General features: G+C 39.8%; 1 protein-coding gene across 11 annotated transcripts in view; it reads left to right on the top strand.

Annotated features, from left to right (window-relative positions):
* LOC135202561 (uncharacterized) overlaps positions 1 to 25,000 on the top strand; it is a 356,003-nt gene that overhangs the window by 1,248 nt on the left and 329,755 nt on the right. For 4 of the 11 annotated variants that reach the window (XM_064232045.1, XM_064232046.1, XM_064232047.1 and 1 more), the window contains exon 1: positions 5,834 to 6,141. The exons of 1 other annotated variant lie outside the window; for it this stretch is intronic. The gene's annotated coding sequence lies outside the window, so the exon portion shown is untranslated. 6 more of the 11 variants (XR_010311761.1, XR_010311760.1, XR_010311764.1 and 3 more) reach the window with 5 other exon arrangements.

Here is a 25,000-nt window from a genome sequence, read left to right as displayed (position 1 = left end):
TCTCTCTCTCTCTCTCTCTCTCTCTCTCTCTCTCTCTCTCTCTCTCTCTCTCTCTCTCATGCTGAACAGTAGTAACCAGGTCGGTCTCATTTTCTCAAATATCTGAGTTACTTGTATCTTAATTCGGAAATCGATGTAACTTACAACCTAAACTAAGGTTGGTAAAAGGAATTCTCAGGGATACTCAGATGCATGTATGTATAGGATCAAGGTGTTATATGAATTAAAGAAGTACAATTCCATAATGATTCTGTGAGAATGCAAGCACATTGTATATTATTATATAGTAATAGTAATAATAATGGATTATAGGCATGGTAGCTGATGGCGAGGTCTTCACATTTGCACAAATATAGTAAACATAAAGGAAGGTAGTAGAGATAACGGATTTTGACATTTTTGTTCATCGCAATATAGACATTACTCTGAGAGAAGAATTGGGTGGTCATGTTAAATGAGAGAGAGAGAGAGAGAGAGAGAGAGAGAGAGAGAGAGAGAGAGAACTCACTGAATCTGATTAGTTAGTTCAACAAGTGAAAAAGAAAATAGGTAAGATGCCTACGCTAGATTATCATATTCAACCACAATTTCACGATTCAAAATTTTTATAAATTATATTAAATGTCAAAGACATTTAACAATATCTAACAATAAAGACGGGAGACATCTTTGAACGAGGTGTTACACTAACATTTTTTCTTCGATCTTACGGCCTTTAGCCGCCAGACTCCAATATCGGTGGTAAAATTATAGTCATTCTTGCTCTAGTGATGCCGCCTGAACTAACACGCACGACATCAGTTCTGCTAACGATAACGAAAACTATTGGTTACTTGGCGGGAAGTTGAACTGCAGAATGCTAAAAGAGACTATTATAGAAAGCTTGCCGACGTCCGGCAGCGGGACTCCAACCTCCAACGATGATTGTTTGTTTGTTTGTATGGTGTTTTTACGTTGCATGGAACCAGTGGTTATTCAGCAACGGGACCAACGGCTTTACGTGACTTCCGAACCACTTCGAGAGTGAACTTCTATCACCAGAAATACACATCTCTCACTCCTCAATGGAATGGCAGAGACTCGAACCCGCGACCACCGAGGTGAGAAGCAAACACCAAACCAACCACGCCACTGAGGCGCTCTCCAACGATGATATCGCGCGACAAAAGACAGAAAAGACAAACGGAAGGAAAGTCGCCGTTAGGCAACTGATGGATCGCTCGTCAGAGGAGCAAAAACTTCCCATGTGACATTTTTGTATAGCCTTGTTCAGTAACTGAAATGGAGATTAAGCTTCAAGATCTCATTGAAGGTTATTGGGTAGAGAACAGCATCAAAGAAAAAGCAAGAAAAAACTCGTCTTTGAAGTTGGTTGATTTCCATTCATATTGCTTCGTAATCTGTCATTTCTACAATGAAAATACTAATAATTTGTCCCTACCCACGTTCATCATCTTAAAACGATAAAACGATGACAATCCGCGAGATCTTTCCCATTGATGATACACCAGAAAGATGATTTAACTAATGACATGATAATTACTTTCCGCATGGACAGCAATGATGGTAATTGCCGCACTCCACTGAATATCAGTAATTAACCTTTGGTGTCCAGAAAAGCATTTGCTCATAACATCGAATTTCTGCAAGTTTTTATGAAGCTTTTTCTTTCAATGGCAAAAATATGATAGTAATTCGTTGTGCTTATGGTCCAGAAGATGCTGAATGCTTATGCATATCTACCAATAACAGTAAGGTAACCCTCTATATGGATAAGGGCAATTAAGTGAGTTATAAGCTGATAACATAATTGGTTTGGGCATGTAGCATTAGAACTTGAACAATGCAGGATACACAACGAAGTAGACCTCTAACAGGAAATTCTTATCAGTTCCCAACTGGCCATGATAGGACAGGGCACTATGCTAAATTTACTGTGATGAGATGTCATTCTGATAAGACGGTCGCTCAAAATAGTCGACAAGAAGAGAGAGCACGACGGTGGAGTCCGATGGATCCAGTCCTTGGTAAATTAGTATCCTAATTATACTAATAAACTTATACACGAATCGCTATACGAATGTACAAACATGCGCATAGTGGGCGCGCATGTTAGTTTATACAGGATGTCCATAAAGTCCCAGTACCCTTACAAGTATTTATCGCTCAGAAACCATGCAATATAGAGTAATATAGTTTTTGTAGAATGTTCTAAATTTCCTCAAGTTTACATTCAAAGCACTTCATGCAATACAAGTGCACTTCCAGTTGCTCTCACAAACAGTTGAAGTTATATGCTGCAGCGCGTTTGGAGGGAGATGGAATATCGTCACGACATTGTGAGGGCAACTGGAGGTGCATGTAGAATATATTGCATGAAGTCCTCTGAATGTAAACTTGAGGAAATGTGGAATATTAAAAGAAATAAAGAAAATGCGTTACTCTATGTTATATGGTTTCTGAGCAATAAATACTTGTAATGGTACTGGCTTTGTGTACTCTCACTGCACGGTGGACTCATTTCTGAATTAATTAAATAAAGAATTATTCATGTTTATGTGGACGAGATCAGAAACGAAAATTAAAATTAGAGGTATATGAAGGTAGAGAATTTCATGCGAAGGTTTTTGTACAGATAAAATAGTATATTAAGTAATCGGGATATCACATTGTTCATGAAAACAAAAAGTTCTGTTTTTTCGAGAAGGGGGAGAAGTTTAAGTATATCTTAGTTTTACCAGACCACTGAGCTGATTAACAGCTCTCCTATAGGGCTGGCCCGAAGGATTAGATATCGTTACGTGGCTAGGAACCGATTGGTCACCTAGCAACGGGACCTACAGCTTATTGTGGGATCCGAACCACACTATATCGAGAAATGAATTTCTATCACCAGAAATAAATTCCTCTGATTCCGCGCTGGCCGAGCCGGGATTCGAACTTCGGACCACCGGAGAGAAGGGGAAGAGAGGCTCATTCCTGGGTTCATAATGTTAATAGGGTGTCTCTGAGACAGACTTTGAAACCAAACAATTGAGGTGATGGTAGTGTCATACAAGAAAGAAGCTAACGAAATTCAAACCCCACGTAGAATCTACAATAAGGATTAGGCACAGCAGTCTTACAGTGGACTGGATAGAGCAGAACTTGGGGTAGATATTTACTTGAATACCTATAGCTGTCTCACTCGCATGAACGCAGCACTAAGTACCAAACCCGCCACGGGTATAAACGTTGTGCATAAACATAAACGTATCTCGGAAACAGTAAATTTGCGATAGATTTTAGTATGTGTTTCTGAGAACTGTTTTTAAAGTAAAACGGATTATTTCTACGGGTTCCGCAGAACTGCTCAAAGCAGTTCAAGCCACATTAACGGATATTTGACTTCCCACAAATGATTTGGCAGAACCAGTTATGTGAGCCTTCTGAGATATTAGGTAACTGTTCACTTCCAGTCCGGAAAGACTATTACATCTGAGAAATGAAACGGTCAAACTTGCTAAACATTATTTGGAAGTTTGAGAGAACTCGAGCAGATAGGCATTCCCTATATTAAAACTTGAAAATGTACGTTACGTCATAGTTAAGATTATTAGAGCACCAGTTTACGTGCACTGCAGACTCGCGCAGAGGTAGATAGGTTGATACTTAGATATAGTACAGAGCCACGCGGTCGTATTTTGTTATTTTTATAGTTTGCTCTTCTCATGGATCCAAGCAATATCACAAGTTTTAAGACTCTCTCTCTCTCTCTCTCTCTCTCTCTCTCTCTCTCTCTCTCTCTCTCTCTCTCTCTCTCTCTCTCGGTGTAGACATGTGCTGTTAGAGCACGTGTGAAAAGGTTAATTAATTGATGACAACCGTCTCTTCAAATCTTCCAAAAAGTGTCCCGCTCCACGGTCACATTTACAGGTCACAGTTCCCTGCCCCTGACAATAGGATTGATCATACAATTTCCTGAAACTAAAATAATTTTATTGATCGTGGATTTGGAAATCTACAGACTCATTCTTTTACCTGTAAAATCGGGAAATACATACCATCTTCTGTGTTTTCTGAATTCTATAATTTGTTTTTCAACTCGGGAAACAAATATGTTGCCATCTGCAGAGAGAAATGGTAATTGGTTTCCTCTTCCTTTCCCACAGGAGTCAGGGAAAGACTGTATCTAATTATCCTGTCTGGGTGGTTTTCTGTAAATATGATATTGTTATTTAATAATAATTAGCTTAACGCGACCACCGAGTCACGCACTGACCCCCTCTCCTAAAAAAAAAAGAAGAAGAAGAAAAAACTCCGGATACTGTGCTAGTTCTTCCTTTTAATGGTGAATCAGTAAGTAAACCTTACATGTATATATATATATATATATATATATATATATATAATATATATATATATATATGTGTGTGTGTGTGTGTGTGTGTGTGTGTATGTATAACTGAATCACGAAAGTTTGGAACGTGATAAATCCATAAATAAGGGTATAAGCCACGAAGGAAAAATAAACAACGAAGTTTCTGCAAGATCTTTCGACGTTCAACGTCCTTTCCTTACCCCAGCAGAGTAAAGGACGTTGAATGTCAAAGATCTTGGAGAAACTCCGTTGTTTATTTTTCATTCGTGGCTTATACCTTTATATATATATATATTATATATATATATATATATATATATATATATTATATATATATATATATATATATATATATATATATATATGTGTGTGTGTGTGTGTGTGTGTGTGTGTGTGACTTTGTAAAAATGTTCTGTTACACAGATTCCATCCAATAAAAAGGAGCCCATAAAAACGGCAAGATATAAAGTACTATATTTCATTTCCTACCTGAAGAGAGAGATAGCTTTCTCTGAAATACAGTAGCACTTTCTTACTATATTTTGTGTTTTTTTTATGGGCTTCTTTTATTTTATACACACACACACAAACACACACACACACACACACACACACACACACACACAACACACACACACACACATATATATATATATATATATATATATATATATATATATATATATATATATATATATATATATCCACCAACATGGGCACATATATGAACACACACGTAGACGTAATAATTATCAACAATTGACCCTGTGAAGAGGGTGAATTTTACATATGTTTCCGAATATTAATGGCGGGTACTTCTTAGCTTTTAGTAGTTCGATCGTGTTGAAGGTCGGTGGCGAAGGGTCATTTACTGCTATTAATGTAAAACCTCCGTGCATCAAAACTTTTCCTAATGTCATTGTTGCAATCCGTTAACAATCAAACGAGGAATGAGTGTATATATATATATATAATATATATATATATATATATATATATATATAATATATATATATATATTGTGTGCTTGTTAATTAAGATGATTGTATCTTTGGTCTTAATGATGTTTGGTAACGCAGTTAAAAATATTGAGACATAATTCAGTATATCGTTGCCTTGAGCAAACTAAACAACTAAATAAAAGAGACCCATATCCATAGAAAAACTTGTTCTGTTAACTGAAATGAACCTAAACTAATAGTAATATGACAAGTTTTTAGATCGGGTTCATGCAGTACGAATGTAACGGCATGTCTAAAATATGAGGAAAGTTTAGATACATATTTTTTTGTTGTAATCAACGTTTCATTTAAATCATACTAACTGAGAGAGAATGACTTGGATTGCATTTGTTAAGTTGCCCTCTTAGTCACTCTTTCGTATCTTTTATGAAATAAAACAACACAATTATATGGAAAGCTCCTTTTCATTTGTTTATATTTCTAATGAACGCAATGACACAGTTTTACGACTGGACGACCATCCGAGTCCGATGTCTTTAATTTTGATTTGAAGGGTCTTAGAAGCGTACGGTTTCCGGTGAATAACTATGATTAAACTAGTCCATTGCCAATAAATATGAGTAGTAACTGCAATTTAGGTGTATTTTCACACGAATAAAAGAAATCTCGCTGTAGGTCATCTGGCAACATTGTCATTGTGTACGAAGGTTGTTTTTGTGTGGCGACGGATTTTGGACATTACGAACATAAACCGATTCATCTGACGCTGGTCATTGGTGTAAAAGACCCCTACTCTCCATAGGGGCCTTCTACAAGCAGGTGAGTCACGCAGAGGGGCCCTGGGCACTTCTGACGGGTCTTACCATAGGGTATATAACCATTTTGTTTGGCAAGTGTCAGAGGAAATCTGTTGTCCGTCTGCGGAGAGACAATGGGCAATCGCTGCTTTTCTCACGCCTTTTGACAGGTGGATTGACATTGCAGGAAGTGTTGCTCTTATTGCAGACGCCCACAAAACACCAGGTATTTCCATTTGAGCCAGTTGTAATTCATGAAGGCTTCTTTATGAGACACTGCAAGTGTCAGGCCGTTTTAACGTTTGCCAGTTGTCGAGTGTTGGCCGAACCTTACCTACCTACCTACTAGCTAGCCTAGTAGCTAGTAGTAGCCTAGTACTAGTAGGTAGGTTAGGCTAGCTAGTTGGACTTTTCAGCTCTAGGCTAGGCTTCCTTACCTTGTATAGTACCTAGTCGAGTTACCTACCTAGTATGGCCTGATATTACCAAGTAGTAGACATAGGCTAATGGGTTTCAGTAGCTACAGTACCTACCTACCTACCTACTATTTCTACAGAAGCAATCCCCGGTGGGTGGCCTAGATTATGGCAATTGACGTTTTCCTATGTTATTTCACCTACTGAACAAGAATTTAAAGTAATATTTATTTGGACGACTTTAATTAGCTAACTTCCAGGGGCCATGCAGTACTAAAAACGGCGAAATACATTGGACGCCCCAATCCCTAGTGGATGTCGTATCTGCGGTTACGTTCCTTGCAATTCATACAGAACTATTCTTTAGAATTACCTAGTACCCTGCAAGAAACACAACCGTGGATACGACATCCACTAGGGATTGGGTCGTCCAATGTGTTTCGCCATGTTTAGTACTGGCCCCTGGGGGTTAATTATAGTCGTCCGAATAAATATTACTTAAAATACTTAAAATTATTGTTCAGTAGATAAAACTGCATAGAAAAACCGCAACTGCCATAGTCTAGGTCGCCGTGGATATAAGTACCCCAGATCTACCCCTAGTCGAGTTACCTACCTAGGCTAGTATGGCCTGATATTATCAAGTAGACATAATGGGTTTCAGTAGCTACTACTAGCTAGCTACTAGGCTACCTAGTGAATTGACTGTTAGACTACCTAGCTACTGTTTTGAGTAAATGTGAAGCGATTCTCTTATTACCTACTTGGACAATAGCTAGGCAAGGTAGTAGGTAGCAGGTTCATCCTACTATAATAGCCTTAGGTAGCTTCTAGGTACTACTTCTTGGGTGTATTGAACTAAATTCTACTCAGGCTAGACTGGGGTACCTAGGTGTAGGCCAGTTGCCTATCCTAGTAATAGTAGTCTGCAGAAGGGCAGGATCAGGCTAAAACAGTGCCTCCGAATGGAAGCTTGGTCCGTTGTTTCTGATGTTTAATGTTACGGTAATTCTAAGCCCTCATTCCGCGGTATAATAGACTATGGCAGTTGACGTTTTCCTATGTTATTTTACTTACTGAACAACAATTTAAAGTAATATTTATTCGGATGACTGTAATTAACCCCCAGGGGCTAGTATTAAACATGGCGAAATACATTGGACGCCCCAATCCCAGTGGATGTCGTATTTGCGGTTACGTTTCTTGCAGGGTAATTCTAAAAAATAGTTCCGCATGGATTGCAAGGAACGTAAACGTGGATATGACATCCACTTGGAATTGGGGCGTCCAATGTATTTCGCGTCCAATGTACTGGCCGCTGGGGGTTAATTACAGTCGTCCGAATAAATACTATTACTTTAAATAATTGTTCAGTAAGTAAAATAATGTAGGAAAACTTCAACTGCCATAGTTTACTTTACCGCGGAATGAGGGCTTAGAATTACCGATGTTACTTAGGGGGTTCCAAGGGAGCAGAGCCTCCAATCAGGTCAGGGCATGGTACCCTAAGTGAGGTTAGGAAGGTAAGGTCTGGTTTTAGGTCAGGACACGGCATTCTAGGAAAGGTTAGTTAGTTTTCGTCTGTTAAACCTGTGATTTTATTGATGATATTTGTTTTTGGTTTGTGATAAAATTGCTATAGCCTACTTCTTTTGAGTTGAAATGGTTGGGCTATCCCATTGCAACCTAAATTAAGACACTGGAGTCACAAGAGTGAAGGTAATTAACTGAACGTGGTGGCAGCAGAGCTGTCCTGGACCCCCAACCTAGCTAAGCTAAGGGATTATAAATTGTACGGATACATCACTTGTCTTTTTTTAGGTTAATTGCTGTCCTCTTTGTTCCATTTCACACAAATAGGCTTTGTGGCCTGTTCCTGGCCCCTTTTGTTCCAGCCTGCCTCAGAAGTCCCCAATTATTGTGTAACAGATTTTGTGATGAACCAAAGATTTCTTACAGAAACAGTAAATCTCAAATTTGTCATAATCACAGAAAACAACTCAGAATTAGCTACTTTAATAACAACTCAGAATTAGCTACTTTAATAACAACTCAGCATTAGCAACTTTAATAACATGTAGTCATTTAGATATGACATTCTTTCGTGAACATAGTTTTTTCTGTAAACATTTCATTGACTACATACATCTAAATTAAGTTACTTGCATGGTTTACAGAATATGTGTTTATGAGGTTTTATGTATTCCAAGTTTAAAAATGATAAAATAAATATGGATTTAGTTTATGATCCTCATAGGAATATGAGGAAGCCTTTTAAAACCATCCAAGAAGATTAATTAAGCAACACATATCACCCTTTATCCAACAAGTATGTGGTATCCCTGTGGGAAGTGGAGTGTTTATGGGGGTAGAGGGGTAAAAACTATAGGTGAGTGCAGTGCAATTGTCAGAAAGGTAGAAAATACAAATGATTGCCTGAAGATTTGTAAAGCATGAAAAATAGCAAGGGTAACCAGCAGGGACAAATTAGGTTGGTGGGTCCTTACTTAATATGCCTGCACCTGTAAAGTAATCCTTTGAGATTCTGATGACAATTACTATAGCCATTATTGAAAGATATTTATTTAAATGACTTTGCCATAAAGGATAAAAAAAGTCAAAGAAATTTGAATATGGCACTGGTGGTTGTTGTTGTTGTTGTCATGGAGATAATAATGTAGTTCTACATTCTGCTTTATGGCTACTTCTTTAAGAAAAGGACATAAACAGTTTTTCCGCACAGCAAATTTACACCAACTTCTGGATATTTTACATTTTTGAATGTGCTTTATGGTATGATGTGTGGCTCAAATGGTAATGAATTTCATGTAATTGAAAGGGCAGTTTATCTCTCTTTTACACTGTCAATTAAAATTTTATATCCGTTCTCTGTTTTATTTATTTTTTGGCATTTTCAAATATATCACAGTGGATTTCAACTCTAGCTTGAAAATTACACTGAATTCCTTAATATAGCATGAAGCTTGATGTTACACAGAATAATGTATGAAAATTATTGCTAAGCATTTGTGCTCAGACAGTGAAGGGTGAATGTTCTGTCATAGACAGTTATGACCCCCTGCCCCACCAAATTCTCAAAGGGTTTAAGAGCAAATACAGGGATACACCCTGACCCGACATAGGGAGCCTCATCCTTATTAGGGCATTGACGAACCCCTTGGCCCTAACCTGACAGAGCAACATTTACAAGCGTTGTTTACATGTTATTCCCTCTCTGTTTTCCTGTATATAGTTTCCTACAGGCAGTCCCCTTGTTACAACGGGTTTGGCTTACAACATTCCGAGGGTAAGGCGCTTTTCAATTATATTCATCAGAAATTATTTCCAGGGTTACGACGCATTTTCCAGGGTTACAACGCCTACAACGTTGATCTGGCAGAACAAATGACACCAAAAATGCAAAATAATCAATATTTGAAGGTTTTTTTATGAAAAATGCAATAAGAATGCCGTTTACATAGTTTTCAATGCACCCAAAGCATTAAAAGTAAGGTTTTCTTAGGATTTTTGACGATTTTCCTGCTTACAACGATTTTCAGCTTATGACGCGTCTCGAGAACAGAACCCTCGTCGTAACCCAGGGACTGCCTGTATTGTGGTTCCCCATTATTGTTAGATTTCTGGGGATTATACTAGGTTAACCAACCCTTTCCCATGGAAATCAAAATTTGTCAAAATCACTTAAAAAGCTAAAAAACTTTTATTACAAATTTAAAGCTCATGCCATCTTCATTATGGTGGCCAAAATCACATAAAAATACCAGAAACATTTTAGCCTATTTTACAGATTATGTGAACATTGTTCAAAAATAATTATTTGAAAACAATTATTCGAAAAGATTTATTCTAATGGAAATTTGTTAGAATGAAAGTCATTGAGAAGGACAATTTTAAGAAATGATAATTATTCAAATTGCAAAGTTCTTTATTCAAACGACATGTAAAAATTAATTCAAAATTTGAAATTCCTTATTTAAACAAAAGTGTAAGAGAATGAAAAAGTAAATATACAAAAAATTATTGTTCATACGTGAACAAACCTTCGGTCTTAACAATAGGATAATTTCTAGTGCCTAGCTAAATCTGGTTAAAAAAACAGATGAAAGCATGGAATCTTGTGATATCTGGCAACGCATGTGTAGATCGGGTGAAGAATGGTCAAAGACCATTCACCTATGACAATGCACCAGTTTTCTTTGACCGCCTGGGCGAGAGTCATGTTACCCTCTCTTGGCCTTTACCCAGTTCATTGCCTGTTTTGCTTGTGTTTTGTGTGTGTGTATGTTTGGCTGATATTATGGCTTCTTCTGCTCCTTCTCGGCCTCGTCACCGTGTGTGCCCCGGAACGAATCCTCGCACGGAATGCCGGGCATGGCCTAAAGAACAGTGGAAGTCATTTTATAGCAAGAGAGAACATCGGGGGTTTTCAACTCTTCCTTCATGGGAAGGTTTTCCCCCTCTTCCCAATGCTTCGTCTCCTGCAGTATTCAACCCCCATAGTAACGTTGTTCCTGTGTCTCCTTTTTCTTCCATTGATTTGTCGCTGGAAGTATCGGGAGGCCACCAGGCTGATGTTTGTAATGTCACCACCTTCTTCTTCTTCTTCTTCGGGAGTTAATTTGATTCCCGGGAAGGGGGAGGCTTTTTCATCATTATTATTTCTTTCAGAGTCGGAGGTGTCCAAGATGGCGGCAAGTGGAAGACGCTGGGGCTAGGGGGTACCCTTTCTTTGGAGGGATTGCTTGTACACTTTTTGGAGGCTCACTACCCCAGGCCATCCCCCCTCCTCTGGCTGGCCAGGCCATCCCCCCTCCTCCCGGCCTCGTCTTCGTGGGTAGCCGAGGTCAGCCATCTTGTATTGCTCCGCCAGCGACTGTTGCTGCTTCTTTGAGTCGGAGGGAAGCTGTGACGTCAACCCCATTGATGACGTCACAGGATCCGTCGTTGTGTATTCCTCCGCCAGTGGCGTCCGATTCCCCTTCACACCGAGGGGAAGCCTTGACGTCATCACCACTTGTGATGTCACTCCCATCATTGATGTCACTCCCAGTCATCATCTGAGCACTGCCTCTCTCAGTTGTGATGTCATCTCTGCCGCCCAGTTTGCTACATTTCCCTTCCATGTCATCGGAGCCTTCTCTTGCAGATCATTCTGAGGTTATATGCTAGGCATTGCTTAACAGGTTGGACTCTTTGTTTTGGATGACTTGTTGGCTGCCTTGTCGGTTGGGAGGATTGGAAGGAAACGCGTTGCTTCGTCCCCGCCTCCTGCGAAGAGATCGCTCAAGGAACCAGTACTGTCTTCCTCTCTCTCTTCCCCCTCAACGCCACGTCGGTGTATCAAGCGTTGAAAGGCTATGGACTTTGCCCTTTTTTCACATATGAGGGAGGAATTATGTGGACGTGTTCTCGAGAGTGTTGGTGTTTCGGAGAGTGTTAGTGTATCTCCCCTTGTGTAATCTGCAGCGGCTGCTTCGTCCTCTGCATCGAATTGCGGTTGTGTTGCAACCTCCCCCCTCCGTGCATGTCTCGAGTGTGTTGCAACCTCCCTCGTCCATGCACATCGCAAGTGTGTTGCAACCTCCCTCGTCCATGCACATCGCAAGTGTGTTGCAACCTCCCTTGTCCGTGCACATGATACAAGTGCTCCTTCTTCTTCAAGGCCTATTTGTCGCCGTAAGGATCTCTAAGGCGCTTGTCAGGAGGTCGAAGGTGATGAGGGTGAAGTTGGTGCAGCAGGAGTGTTTGCCTGCCCCTCTCACTAATGCTTCTAAGAGTTAAATTCTCGAGGATTCTCCTTTGATCTCGAGTGTTTGGGATTCCTCTCCAACTCATGTTCGTAAGTCTGCCACAGCCGTGCATTCACGGACATGTTAATGAATCATCTGTTGGAGGAGAATGTAGTGTTCCTAGTGTTTAGTGGGTTCATCTCAGGAGCCGATGCAAGGACCCAGCCCAGACAGGTTAGTTGGTGTTTCGGGCTGTTTGGTTGCTGATCCTACCGTTAATTTTAATGAAGAGGTGCCGTAGAGGAGCCTACACATCCTTCTCATCGCCAGTCTCCGTTGCTGGAGCAGGAGGAGGGAGACACGCAAGGGTTTTTGTCTTGCTTTTCGGAAGTTGTTGATCTCATTCGTGGGTTCAACAATTTGGAAAGTAGGTCTCAGACTCGGTCGTCTTCACTCCTCCTTGCTTGGAAGCCTTGGTGGGAGCTACGCAGGATCCCAAATCATCTCTTCAGCTTCCCTTATCGGGGCACGTCCAGTCAGTCTTGCATAAAGTTAAAGCCTCTGTTTTGGACCAGGATGGTTCGCTTCACTCTAGGGGCTCTGCCAAGCTACTACTACCGCCTCTCACGAGCCATAGGAAGTACTATGCTATGAACTCTACTTTTTTTTATGCCGCATCATCTTAACCCAGACTCCATTCGCCTGAAGCTGTGATATTGGCTTTGGAGTAGGTGAGGTCGGTGGCTCCGTCCTTGTCTCCGCAGGATGCCTCGGCATTGGAATCTACGGCAGCCTCCATGGGTTGCCAGACCGGTTTTCTCGGCTGGACTTCTGGTCTGTGGTCATTGTCAAGATAGCTTCAGAAGGATTGGTGAGTGCATCTTCTCTTCCCTCTCGTCCTCGGAGACGTCTGGCTCCTCCTCCTCCCCCTGTCCAGCAGCAGTCAAGAAGATCGTCACCTGGTAGGCCGTCGAGGAATTCGAGTTTGGCAGGGCCTTCCCGTTCGACTCGGCCTAGGTCAGAGGATCAACGTCCCTTCCGCTCTCATTCCTTTAGGCCAAGAAGGGGCCCAAGGGCCAGAGGTAAAGGGGCCCGTCGGTAGGTTAGGCGCCTCTCCCTCTTCTGTGCCATGGGGGGGGAGGTGTGCCTGGCAGGCCATTGAGCCAAGTGGCAGAGTCATGGGGCGGAGAAGTGGGTGGTAGATGTCCTTTGAGTGGGGTACCTACTGCCATTCGATTTCTATCCTCCACTGTCGGACAAACTGCAGCTCAGGAAGGCATATCCTCCAGATTCTCTGAAGTTCTTGGCTTTTCGGGAGGAGGTGCAGAAGATGCTGGACAAGGATGCTATAGAGGAGGTGGTGCTTCCGTCTCCGGGGTTTTACAGTCACATCTTGGTGCTCAAGGCGCCGGGAGGATGGAGACCTGTGATCAACTTATCCACCTTGAATCACTTCATCAGGAAGACACAGTTCAAGATGGAGATCCCGCGTTCTTTGTTGGCAGCCGGGAGGGAAGGAGACTTCATACTGTCGATAGACTTAAGGGCCGCATACTTCCAAATCCCTGTTCATCCAATGTCCAGGAAGTTCCTTCGCTTCTCTCTTGGGGACAAGGTCTTTGAGTTCAAAGTCCTATGCTTCGGGCTGACAACAGCCCCTCAAGTGTTCACAAGGGTCTTCTCTCTCGTGTCAAGTTAGGCCCATGCTCAGGGGATCTGTTTGCTGAGGTACCTCGACAATTACTTGGTCTTGGCAGTTTCCAGGAAAAGCTGCTGCAGGACGGATCGTCTACTTCGGTTCTGTCTGAAACTGGGCATTGTAGTCAATCAGGAAAAGTCAAACCTCATACCCAGTCAAAGGATTCTCTACCTGGGCATGGTCATCGATACGACAGTGGCAAAAATTTTCCTGTTTTCTGGGAGTGTTGTCATCCCTGGAGAAGCTGGTCCCTCATGGGTGTCTTCATCTTTGGTCTGCATTGGAGACTGGGAGGATTCTGGTGTCCGGCTGGGGACTCACCCCTGTTAATGGTTCCTCTGTCTCTGGAAGTGAGAGAAGGCCTTCGTTGGTGGTTGGACGACCAGAATCTTTCGAAGGGTGTTCCTCTGCGTTCTCTTCACTGGACTTCCTTCTGTTCTCAGACGCCTCCCTCGCAGGTTGTGGGGCTCATTTAGACGGCCTAATCACTTCAGGCGTTTGGAGGACAAGCAGCAACATATTAACGTCTTGGAGTTGAAGTCAGCCTTCCTGGGTCTGAAGGAGTTTTGGGAGAAGGTACAAGGTCATTCTGTTGTTCCCATGTCGGACAACAAGCGCCTCGGTTACGTGGTTGGTATGGTGTTTGCGTCCCACCTCGGTGGTCGCGGGTTCGATTCTCGGCCATTCCATTGAGGAGTGAGAGATGTGTATTTCTGGTGATAGAAGTTCACTCTCGACATGGTTCGGAAGTCACGTAAAGCCGTTGGTCCCGTTGCTGAATAACCACCGGTTCCATGCAACGTAAAAACACCATACAAACAAACCATGTCGGACAACACCATGGTGGTAGCCTATGTGAACAAACAAGGAGGCCTGGTTCTTCGTCAACTTCACGCCTTGACCGTGGAGGTTCACCAGTGGGCGGTCAGCAATTAGGTAGAGCTCTCAGCCAGGTATATCCTAGGCAAACGGAATGTGGTCACAGAAAAACTCAGTCGTTGGGATCATATCCTAGGCACAGAGTGGTCCCTTCATCAAGTGGTAGCAGAAAAGCTTTTCCAGGTTTTGGGTAGACCCATGTTGGACCTTTTTGTGACTCGCTTCAACAGGAGGCTGGAGATATTCTGTACAATGGTCCCAATTCCTTTAGCATTGGCCGAGGACGCATTCCAACATCCCTGGGACAACCTGGAGGTGTATGCCTTCCCTCCGTTTTGTTTGATCCGTCAAGTTCTGAACAGGCTAATGAGTTCACAGGGTCTCAGGATGACTTTGGTAGCCCCTTTGTGGCCTCAGGCAGAATGGTTCCCAGATCTGCTGTCGTTGTTGTCAGAGGTTCCGAGGGAGATTCCCCCTTGGCGACATCTGTGTCAGCCCCATACAGAAAGGTTCCACCAGTCAGTAGAATCCCTGTCTCTTCACGGTTGGAGGCTATCAAGTATCTCCTCAGAGCGAGAGGCTTTTCTCAGAGAACAGCCGGGCATATGTCCAGCAGTCTGAGAAAGTCGACTTCCACGGTTTACCAAGGCAAAGGGGGATCTACTGTGATTGGTGTCGTAACAGGGTTTTTCTCCACTCGCAACCTCTATTTAGCAAATAGCAGACTTTTTAACCATCCTCAGAGACAAGAAACGTTTTGTTCGTTTCTGCTATTAGAGGCTACAGGGCGGCCCTGAGTTTGGTGTTACGCTTTAAAGGTATCGACATCTCTTCCTGGAACTTCCCTTGCTAGTTAAGGGGTTTGACCAGTCGAGTTCTCCTAGAGAGCTCAAGCCTCTGATGTGGGATGTTTCCTTGGTTCTCAAGAGCTTCACTAAGAGTCCATATGAGCCCTTGCGTCGCTCATCTGACAGGAACTTGACGCTCAAAGCAGTTTTCCTTCTGGCCTTGGCATCTTCCAAGAGGGTAGGAGAGCTCCACGGTATGAGCTATGAGGTGAAGCACACCAGGGTTGGGGGTCATTGTCCTTCGAATTTGTCCCGGAATTTGTGGCCAAGACCCAAAATCCCTCTGTGCACGATGACTGGTTCACTTCGTTTTCCATTCTATCACTGGAATGACTTTGTGGGTGGTGATGCTCAAGAGCTTTTGTTATGCCTGTCCGGGCCCTGTTTTGCTATCTTAGGACTCGGCACCTTAGACCAGGCTACCACAGACTTTTTGTTAGCACAGGGCCGGCCGTACAAGAAAGAGGTGTCTAGGAATAATATCTCTTTGGATACGGGTAAGCTATCAGACATGGCATACTTGTCTCTTAATGATTCCACCACCACGTCTGGGCAGGCTAGAGCGCATGAAGTTAGGGGTATTGGTCCCTATCTGGCTTTCAAAAAGAAATTGGCTGTACATAGTGCTGAGCACTGGTACATGGTTACACCAGTCCATGTTCCCTCTTTCTTTCATCTTCAAGATATTGATCATACGATCTGCGGACAGTTTTGCCCTGGGTACTGTGGTGGCTGCCCAACAGGATTGTACTCATAGTTGCCCCTAACAGGGCACTTTTGTATCTTACCTAAGATGATTGTGTGGATGAGAGAATGAGTGAGTTGGCTGGTCTCCTTCTTTCTCTTGTACCTTTCCTTCTTCCTTCAGGCAGTTTAAGGAATAGATATGTCATTCGCTGGACTGGTCTGATACAGGTGAGTAAGGTAGTCCTACTGATGTGTGGTTGCTTAATATGCAAATGTCAAACCCTCTGTTCAGTAGTATATGCTCCACTCCTTGGCAAGGAGGAGTTGAGAGTGGTACAAACCCTTGTGTGTTGGTTTGCTATTGGACAGTCAGTTTCTCTTTGGTTTCCCTATACAATAGTTCTCCCATATATCATTGTTCATCCACTCAGGGTCTGACGTTGGTTAGATATCTAGTTTAGTCTAGCTTATCAGTGGGCTTCAGTCCCTCTCCAGAAGTCATTTCTTCTGGAAGCTGAACTTGGTGGGGTAGGCTCCCCAGCCAGCCTAGGATGTCTTGTACCTCCCTCCAAGTATGAGTCTATCCTATTGTTAAGACAGAAGGTTTGTTCGCGTATGAACAAATGAAAAATTTTCTAAGGCAATTTGTATTTTTCATAGCTACAAACCTGAGGTCTTAACATTATGCTGCCCACCTCTAGCTGCCCCTCTGTGTGTAAAGACATCCTGAGTTGGGAAAGACTGACGATCTACGCATACGTAACCAGATATCACAAGATTCCTTGCTCTCATCTGGTTTTTTAATCGGATGCAGCTAGGGGCTACAAATGATCCTATTGTTAAGACCTCGGGTTTGTAGGTATGAAAAATACAAATTGTCTTGGAAAATTTGTCATTTTGAAATAAGAAATATCTTAAAATATATTCATGATGAAATAAATTTACTTATAAATGCAAGTTGTTCCTAAACGTTATACAAACCATCGGTCGCTTTACATAAAGAATTACTTTCAACGCCAGCTGAAAGTAATTCCTTGGGTAGAAGACCTCAGGTTTGTATAGTTAGGAAAAATACAATTTACTTTCAAAAATTTTGATTTATATGCCACAGCGCGCAAATACTCTACTGAATGCTCGTCAAAGGTTGCTACTAATTTTTTTAGCCTTTCATTTAAGTCCCGGTACTTTCTTCTTTGAACTCTTCATAGTTTGGCTCCCTGCTCTTAGTTTTGCAATATGAATGTCTTGCAAATCCTGCTCTCTTTTTAGTGTGTCTAGGAACTTCCATATTGTTGGATGATGTGATGACACTTGCTGTAAAAAACCTCTGTGCCAGCCTTCAAGTGCATTGTTAGTCCTAGGCAAATCAGTATTGACCCCCTCAGAACAAGACCACATACTTATTGCAAACATAGGACTACGTTGATGACCTCTGATGGACGACCAATCCATGCACTTTCAAAATAATCTAAATAGGATTACTATTGGAGGATAAAACATGAACTAATAACGCTTCAAATGATTCAGTAACTTTGTCTATGGGGACAATGGCTAGCACTACATCATTCGAATCTTCTTAAAGAAAATTCGGAATCTGTGTCATATCACAAATCTTTCGATACAAGCACTGACCAAAGTGGAAAAGGCATCCATAATGAGAAAGCTGTGTTAAATTCTTCTTTAACAGCAGTTATAGTTGCAAGTTTGAATTCTGATGTTATGACTGAAAACTTGTAAATTTGGAACCATAGACTTAATTTGAACAAGCAATCTTCTATAGTATCGGCCCTTTTATCTGGAAGTAAGGCATAGACTACCGGAATGGTAAAGTTATTCTTCACAGCATGTACTGTGTATAATTGTTCAGTTTTAAATATCCCATCCACTTGTAAATGTTCACTGTTCTCAAGTATACTCAAATTATTCAGGGTTGAAAAAAATAAGTATCCCATCATCGTAAGGACCTGAATCATATAGGAAAAAAATTGCCCCATTTATTAGTTTTAGTCTGCTCATTAGTTAGAACAATTTCCCTTCTATGAATAGGATTAGATAAGCCTGCTCTCTCTTACATAGTGGAAGTTTCTTTTTATAGAGCTTATTGCAGGTAAAGCTTGCGCGGCACTTTCACTTAATTGCTAGGCAGCAGTGGAAATGACATATTGAGGAGAATCGTGGGTTTCTTTAGCACCATTTTTCACTCTGTTCATAAAACTATGCACATCTCCGTTTACGGCATCACCCAAAGGATTATGTTCACGAGGAACGTTAATTACTTCACTATCCTTAGTAATTGCATGGCTTTTGCAATACGATGCAAACTTATTGCATTTCCAGTATATCTTGGTATCAACTTGTCTTTCACGAATAAAAACCATTGATTTTAAGCATAGGCTTGCCTTTTTCACTTAAAATGTATTCGGCCATCTTTGAAGGGCTGCAATATTCTGAGGAAATGAAGTCCTTGGTACTGGTTAGATGCCTTTGACAACATTTATTATCACTTCAAACAACAATTCAGAATATGTATCAATTTGAACACTTGCCTATTAGAGTAATTTTTCAGTAATTTCCCAATAGTAACGTTTGTTATCATTTCAAACAACAATTCAAATAAGTTTCACTTTAAACAATTGCCTATTAGAGTAATTTTCTTTGAACAATTTTCTGTTTGAATAGCTGTTTTTCAAGATTGTTTCTGAACAACTGTTTTCAATTAATTTTTCGAATAATTTTCATGAGACAATTTACATTTGAAATTTTTTTATCTCTGAGTAGGCTGGTCATCTTTCACCTATTAAGTAGGCTGGACATCTTTCAGAGCCAGACCATATCCAGACTGGTTTATAGTGGTTCATTTTGATTTTCATAAAACTTAATTATTGTTTGACCTATTAAAGCTAATTGGTATAATTTTCTGTGTTACAAAACAAAATTAAATCTAGCAAGTGAAACTGGCTCCACAAACCCACAAGGTGGGAGTAGGGTTATGCAGGTTATCAAAGGCTCATTAAGGTTTATTACCAACCATAGGGGTTGCACAACTAACCAGCAAAGTAATAGTACGTATTCAGTTTTTGAATTTCAAATAGTATGCATCCAGTTTTTACCCATTGCAAGGATGGTAAGGTGTTATTGATCAATTGATTGAAAACAAATGAAGACCAAAGCAGATTTGTCACTGGCCTGATGATATCAAGTGGTAGATCTACATTTTAGTGTCAAAGTGGTAAATTTAATTTCTTGTAACAACTGACTGAAAAGTGCCAACTTGTCAGTTGACCAAGAAAAAAAGAATACCTAGCAGGCAGAACTTAGAAAGGAATCCTATCATTGGTTGAGCCATGAAAATTTGGAGGTAGCATTTAATAGTTGGTTAAGGATGAATGTCATAATTTTGAAGATGATTGCTCAGGGTCACACATTATGCTGAATAGAACATGTAAACAAAATATTTGTGATTTCTGTATCCTTCTAGTATTTTAGTACAGTGACTACATTTTCAACATTCTTGGAATAGCATAAGTAAAATGTCTTGGAATTGACTAAAATAATCATAAACTTATTGACAATATATTTCTTAATAGGTTTTGAAAGTAACATATGGTGATCTTTTGGTTGGTTAGCTGAATGTAGATTAGGTCTTGATTTAGTCCAGCTACTTGACCAATGAAATATAGGTACTGTGTGAAGGCTAAACCCACATTGCTATTTAAGTTTTTGTGCTACATCTTATGGTATTTAAACCTACATGAGTATAATAATTTTTTTTTTAAATTTTATATCATCATTAGTTTTAAAAGTTTAGGTTTTAAGCACTTTGTTGAGCACTGATTTATCCCTATCACAAAGTTACTGTTGCTGAGATACTACTATTTGATGGTGAAGGAACTTTCTCTACTCTTTCAAATTGCTCTTGTTGGAAAGAAAATAACTTCCGATTCTCATCATAATCTATTGGCAACTTCACACTGTAATTAAAAAAAAAATTGTAAACAAATGGCAAGGCATTCAACTGGCTACATACATAAAAAATGTATAAAAAAGTATGGCAGCATATATATAAAAAAAAAAAAAAGTCCAAATTAATTTCATGTTTCAGATTGAAACTAAACAATCCAGTGGACCCCCACCTTTTTGTGGTTCAGGATTCGCTGCTTCATTTACTTGCATATTTTTGTGTGAATTGTACTATATCCCATTATTTGCAGAAAACTTTGCCTATTCGTTAGAATTTTTCATATAGAAATATTCACTAGTTACTGTATTTTTACTGTATTTTTCTATTTTCATGTCTTAAATGCATTTCTCCCGTGATAAAACTATTAAAATACTCTGGTATAAGCATTTTTAGGTGGGTTTTTTGGTGTTTGAGCTATCAAAATAGGCAGTTTTTGAGAGGAGTGTTAAGTATTTGCAAAATTTAGTAAGGGTAATACGTACTTTAACTTAAGGTAGAAATGTGATGGAGATCATGGAGTTTAGTTTGCTGTTTTATATCAGTGTCCCATTGGTAAGGTTGGATGAGCATCAAGTTCATCTGTGTGGGGTATGGCCTTGGAGGAATAATGGTTGGGAGATGCCCCGCATGGGGCATACCGCTCAGTAAAGTGAAGCCAGTTTACCGCATGGCAGCCACGCCCATGCTGGCAAAAGAGAAACCACACCGTAAAGATTAATAGAAATGCTTCAGTTATTTTTCCCATCTTTTATTTTCATAATGCGTCTTTTCATGGCATAAATGGAAGTGAAAAGTGATAGACATTTTAGCATTCTTTTACAGAACATAGTGTAATTATTTTATCATACATAGTACCTTACTTTATTACTCAGAGATGCGATACAAACTTTTTCATTATCTTTTATACATATATCCTATTACTGGCTCAAATTTAAAGCTATTCTCTTTTTCTGCTTATTCCTTAGTCCTTACAGTTTGTTATCACGTACGTACTAGTATTAGGAATTATTGACCACTAAAATGAATTCGCTTTTTATATATACTGGCAACTCCTTCCTGCATAATTATATCTCACTTGCAAATAATTTTCTGTTATTGCTTTTAATCAATAAGAGCAAGTGATTATCCAATGGTTTTTATATCATACATGTGATAACCGAACTCTGAAAATTTGTTTTTTGCCTTTGTAAGCTGCCAATACAGAACTAACTAATTTATGGAAGTTAACTCTCCCAGTGTTTTGTTTGCAGGACAACATTTCCATCATATTTTTTTCACATGTATTGCATAGTATATCAATAACATCATTTGATAGATGCACCAATTTTCCTTGGTTTTTAATTTGATGCGGGTGTTGGATAAAATTAGCGTCTGTTAATGTTAATGCATCAATGCAGACCTCACTGTGTAAAACCCTTTTTTTAACTTGAAAACAACAAAGCCAGCAATATAAGCTTCTATTTTATTTGAACATTTTGACTAGTGGTAATGGTTTGGAATATAATCATAATCATCTTCCTTGTCATCTGAATATGCTTCTTGAACTTCTAAAATTCGGTCTTGAAACAAGCATTTATATTCCTTACTGCAACTTGCTCTTTTATGCTACTTGAAGCAGTTAATATGGGCACCGACTCTAATGGCAAGCAGTTGCCATGAATGGTATCCATTAAGTCACTATGTACAAGTAGCCTTTCTTAAGCAGCGGAGAATTGTCTCGCTGTTGGATTATCCTTATGGTCCTCCCATACTTCTTACTTGACCGAAAGAATAGTTCAATATGATCCTGACTGAATTTGTAGGTCATCAAAAATTGTAAAGGGCCGGGCCCACCATCTGATGCAATACAGGTTTCGTACAGAATCTGAAGACTTCATATGCAATAGAGAAAGCCAATGAAACCAGTTTTGCTATTTGATTTGAATTGGGCTTTTAAATCCTTTGGCATTTAGATTTCAAGAATTTGATATGTCAAATAAGGTGTTGAATACCATAATGAATTCAATAGTAGCTTCACTTCCCTCAAATTCACTTATTTTTTCATCAAGGCATTATAGTTTCAGTAAGCGTGTGAACTGTCCGAGTATAGAATGGAGTACGAAATCATGTACTATACCGTAAGCAGAAGAGCACGCACACAAGAAAACTAAAAGAACGAATTAAAATAACATAGCGCATCAAAAATAAAAAGTGTGACACCTTAGTCATCGCAAGGTCGAGTACCTACAGTCGACCCAGGGATTCAGTTCCCAGTCCCAATATGGCGGCCAGCGACCTGAGTGGCTTCACTTATCCCGCAGCAAGGCGCTTCCTAACCTCCATTATTCCTCCAAGGGTATGGTATCACAATTACTGGGCATACTTATTATTAAGCAGTCAGAAGAATCTAGTTGTTCTTGGTTAGGTCTGACATTGTAATTTACAAGATATTACAACACATTATTGAATATACAGTACTATCTAAAGCAGGGGTTCTTAATTCCTTTGATGACTCCAGACCCCCAACTGAATTACCCAATATGGTTTCCATACCCCCTTTGCTTGAGTCCGCTAAGTCCTATTTTTTTTTTATTATACTGTATAACTTATATGTATAGTACTTAGTTTAGTTCACACTTTAGGTATGAATAGCTAGAAATAGAGCATACAAGCAGATAAAAATATTCATAGTTTTATATAGTTATTTATTTACAATCTACCAATGTATACATTGACACATTAAAATCAAATACTATATATACAAATATCCAGAGATCAAGTCCCTTACTTCAGCATGTGGTCATACCTCCAAGGAGTATGGAGACCCCCGTTAGGAACCCCTGATCTAATGATCTAAAGGATAGTTATGAAAACTTTAATGTAAAAAGTATGGGGTACAGGGGAGACCACATTTTGGTATTTGACGTTTGCCTAATTTGGTGATCCTCAAGATTCAGCCACTAAATACTAGCTGACCTAAGAGAAAATAATTTCAGTAGATTGTGAAGCTCAAAGGTGAGTTCAGTGGCACAGAGCACCATAGAACTTTGCAGAAAATGTATATCCATGAATTTTCTGTACATTATTCTAAATACTGTGTATGGTAATTAGTCTAAAGCATGGCAAATACAGGCAGTCCCCGGTTATAGGGAGGGGTTCCGGTCTCAGTGGGGTGGTGATAGGCGAAAACCACCATTAACAGAAATTCAGCAATTTTTGGCGCTTACGTCATCGATAACTGGGTTGATGGTGCCTCTATTAGGTATGTACTATCAGATTTTGTCATAAAAATAAACGTTTGGCATAAAAAAAACAAGCTTACTTTAAAACTTCGATATAACAAGCTTAACTCTGTCACTTACTGATGACTTACATCCTCATCCAAATAAAGTCCTTCCCCTACTTATGACATATATGTAGTATATATCCTCCAAAAAAAAAAAAAAAAAGATTGCACAAACCTTCAGATAAGGTGAGGATCATTTTCAGTGAGTGTTCTAATACTTTTTATATATATTTAACATATGTTTATCTGTTTTTTTATAGTTTTAATTTTTATTATCTATAGGTTTTTTTTACTGAGAGAGAGAGAGAGAGAGAGAGAGAGAGAGAGAATAGTTATTTTTCACAGGCACTCGCGCACAAGAGAGAGATGGGAATAAACACTTGACTGGATGCCACTGATTTTATTTTAGGGAATTTTTTGTTTGTATATTCGTTGTTGTAAGTGCAACTTTTTCATTGCAAATCCTATGTAATTTATGCTGGGTAATTATTATGAATTTACAGTGATGACTTTACTGCATATTATTTTTTGAGTGAAGTGCAAAATTTTCACACATTGAAATTTCTGCTTATTATTTCACCTACATAGGTAGTTATTTTGGGAGGATTTTTGTGCCATTGTATAGAGCAATCATTCAGCCATAAAAATGAAACGAAATTGAGAATTCTTCCTTGAAAACTGTTAGTTATGCATCTGTAAACTTAAAAAAAAGGTAAGCACATTTTGTGCGGGTACTATCGTGTGGGTGACTGGCATGTTTCTTATTTTCCTTGCTATAATTACAGCTTTTTGCAGTGTATTAACTAAGTAATTTTTCTTGGTGAGCTTGGTGCATTATGGACAAAAAGCGAAGACTATCACAATAGTATTGTCTTTGGTAATTTTTTTTGGGGGGTGGGGAAAGTGCTAAATACTCTCATATAATTACTACTAATTATTTCATGTGCACAATAGTTATTTTGGGGGGATTTTGGGTGGATTTTTGTGCCATTGTAATAGAATAAGTAATTAGCTGCAAAATTAAACAATGTTGCCAATTAACAGACAGACTTTCCCACCTCATCTCTCCTCTAGGTCACACAGTGACTCAGCAAAAAGGGTTGATTGGGGAGAAGTAAAGGGGGGGTTGGGTTCATCATTTCTTGGGCTTCTTGCTGTATCAATATGTTGCCATACTGGAAGTTTCTGATATTGCAGATAAAAACTTGCTGTACACTACCTTGGTTTGGTTCTCCATAGTGCTGTTTTTATTCAGTTTAAATGAAGTTTTTCTCACTTTATACATTTCGAATAATTTACAGAAAAAATAATTTAAGTCTATTTTATTGTCTGTAAGAGTGAGCTGGCTTTTCCCTGTTTTGTGAGAATACCAATAT

This window comes from Macrobrachium nipponense, chromosome 30 (genome assembly GCF_015104395.2).
Source record: "Macrobrachium nipponense isolate FS-2020 chromosome 30, ASM1510439v2, whole genome shotgun sequence".
In the NCBI taxonomy this organism is placed as follows: Eukaryota; Metazoa; Arthropoda; class Malacostraca; order Decapoda; family Palaemonidae; genus Macrobrachium; species Macrobrachium nipponense.
The sequence above is the reverse complement of the archived record's forward strand: the minus strand, read 5'-3'. Positions and strand labels throughout refer to the sequence as shown.